This window comes from Phacochoerus africanus, unplaced genomic scaffold, assembly GCF_016906955.1.
Source record: "Phacochoerus africanus isolate WHEZ1 unplaced genomic scaffold, ROS_Pafr_v1 Scaffold_79, whole genome shotgun sequence".
NCBI lineage: Eukaryota > Metazoa > Chordata > Mammalia > Artiodactyla > Suidae > Phacochoerus > Phacochoerus africanus.
The window spans coordinates 6,263-9,051 of NW_025927451.1; the positions used below are offsets into that span (position 1 = coordinate 6,263).

Below are 2,789 nucleotides of genomic sequence, written 5' to 3' on the forward strand. Positions count from 1 at the left end.
CCTGGGTTCTGGGAGGGTTAAGCTGCATTTTCATCCTTTCATTCCCCACTTCTTCTCTTGTTAATAGTTCTAATCTTAGAACTGGGAAGGCTAAAGGTCAGTTTCTCCTTGGCTCGGAAGGCCTTGGTACTGCTGTCTAAGTACCATGATCTGAACTGCACTTACTCGTTCTCTGACAAAGGCAACAAACCGATTAATTAGACAAGGCCCAACTGTAAGCAACAGGAGCAGTATTATTAGGGGTCCTATCAGAGCAGAAAGCAGGGTGGTCATCCATGGGGACTTGTTGAACCATCCCTCAAACCATCCTTGGCTAGCCTCTTTTCTTTGTGACGTTTTCTAACCTTTCTCTAAGTTTACTCATGGAGTCCCTAATAGCTCCTGAATGATCCACATAAAAACAGCATTCCTCTTTTAAGGCTACACATAGCCCACCTTCCTTTAGAAATAACAGATCTATCCCTCTTCTGTTTTGTAGAACTACTTCAGCTAAAGAGGTTAGGGACTCCTCTATGTTACTGACAGATTTTTCTAGGGTTTGGAGGTCTTCCGTTATAATTCTATGTAGCTCACCAAGTCCTTTGTCTAGCTGCTGTGGTCCTGTGATCAGGGCGGCCGTTCCTGTCCCCACGCCTGCAGCCATCCCTAACCCAAGCATTACAGCTAAAGTCAGGGATATGGGTTCCCTTTTTTGCCGGTTATATCTGTAGTCATATTCATCAAGGACTGCTGTATCAGGATGGTAGTACACCCGGGGGACAAGTTGGATCATGACGCAAAAATCTCTAGTTGGGTTGAAAACTAGGGTAGAAACACAAGGGGTTAATCCAGTGTTACATGCCCACCACCTGTCATAACCGGGTGCCAGATACTGGTTCTCAGAGGTTCGATTAAAGGCTTCGGTGTGGTTACAAAGGTGTTGGTGGGATGGGGGAACCTTCCCTATGCAGGTGCCTTTTCCAGAAACTTCAGTAAGGGTAAGCTTATTTCGGGATCCCCATGCACATTGATCTCTATGTTCTTTTGTCACATCAAATTTCCCTTCTCTAGCCATGCCCTCGTAGTAAGGTGGGCCCGAGGCTAGACAGAGCCAGCAAGAAGATGTGGCATCTGGACTCGTGGAGTTAAGGGCTTGAAAAGCTCCCTGGATGAGGCTGAAGAGCCTCTGTCCTGTTTTAATAGTGATGTTAGGTTCAGTGGGGACTGATTCAGAGGTTGTATTGAAATCAAAGGGATTAGGGGGTGGCCTCTGTTCTTGGATTGGAGGTCCTTGTTCAGCTAATACCTTAGCAACCGGGGATATTGCCTGAGTGTCTATTCTGAGGCGAATAGTTAGAATAGATCCTTCTCCTCCCCCAGAGCCTCTATAGTACACTACCCCCCAAGACATACCATTTATCCACTTTAGAATATTTTCTTGTTTTCCTTTTTCGGTGAAACTTATTTTCAAGTAATCTGGGTCTGATACATTGCAGCTCACTTGCCTGTTTTGTATCCGTTGTTTCCAATCAAACTGTTCCCCATGGCCAGACACAGTGCCATATCGCCTTAATTTGTTTTTATCAACATAACTGCTGACAAAAGAAAAACTTATTCTATCTTGCCGAGAGGTTGGCCATTTCCAATACCCGTCATTGGAGGTTACACAGCTCCATTTCTTGCAAAAGAAATCCCCGGGATTTCCACAATATTTTTCATTATTTGGGGGTCCCGGACAAACATAAAACCCGTAAGCACGGAGTATATCGGGGGTGTGGCTTGGTCGTTAAGACCAGGGATTACTGATCGAAGACAGACATGTAGCTCAGGCCACCAGGTCCCTAAGGGAGCTTCCCCTTGCGTGCTGTTAATAGTAATACCTGTGCTGGAATCAGTGAGTAGCCAGGTGAGAGATAAGGGTTTATGGGAGGTCGGGCTGTCCACAAGGTGTTCACTACTGGCCTGGGGAGTTATTAGAGTAAGGTACCAGGCGATGGAGGCGAAGCTTAAGGGGATTCTCAGTCTTTTCGCTCTCCACCCTGAGTCAGGAGGTGGCGCCGGTTTAACGTGGGATGCATGGATCCAAGTGGAGATTCCTTCGACTTTCACGGCCGTTGGTGTGGTCAAAAGTACGAGATAAGGGCCCTTCCACCGAGTTTCAAGGTTTCCTGCACGGTGGCGCCTAACATAGACTGAATCTCCAACTTGGAAGCGATGTGGAACCTGCAAGTCTCCTTCTCCTGAGTAGGCCTCCCGGAGCTGTTTCCACGCTCGCTGCCTCACCCACTCGAGCGCCTTGAGCCTAGAAAACAAAGGCTGGGAAAGCAGCACATCAGCACTATGTACAGAGGCAATTTCTACCAACGGGGGGGGCCCCCATAGAGCAATTCATAGGGGGTCAGCCCAAATTGACCAGGGGTGTTTCTAACCCTGAAGAGCACAAAGGGCAGGAGAGCTATCCAATCATTAACGCCAGTCTCTGTGGTCAATTTGGTAAGGGTCTCTTTATGGTTCTATTCATCCTCTCTACCTGTCCTGAGCTTTGGGGTCTGTATGCACAATGCAGTTTCCAATCAATCCCCAATATCTTGGCCAGTCCTTGACTTACCTGGGCAACAAAAGCTGGACCATTGTCTGACCCTATTACCTTAGGTATTCCAAATCTCGGAAAAATTTCCTCCAATATTTTTTAGCCACCACGGTTGAAGTCTCTTTCTTAGTAGGATAAGCCTCGACCCATCCTGAAAAGTGTCTACAAAAACCAATAGATATTTGTTTCCGTATTTAGCCGGCTTTACCTCAGTGAAGTC

The 2,789-nt window shown here is 46.9% G+C and overlaps 1 pseudogene; it reads right to left on the minus strand.

The window, feature by feature from the left end:
* Positions 1-344: 344 nt before the first annotated feature.
* LOC125119349 (MLV-related proviral Env polyprotein-like) lies at positions 345-2,057 on the minus strand (annotated as a pseudogene).
* Between the last annotated feature and the right edge of the window lie 732 nt (positions 2,058-2,789).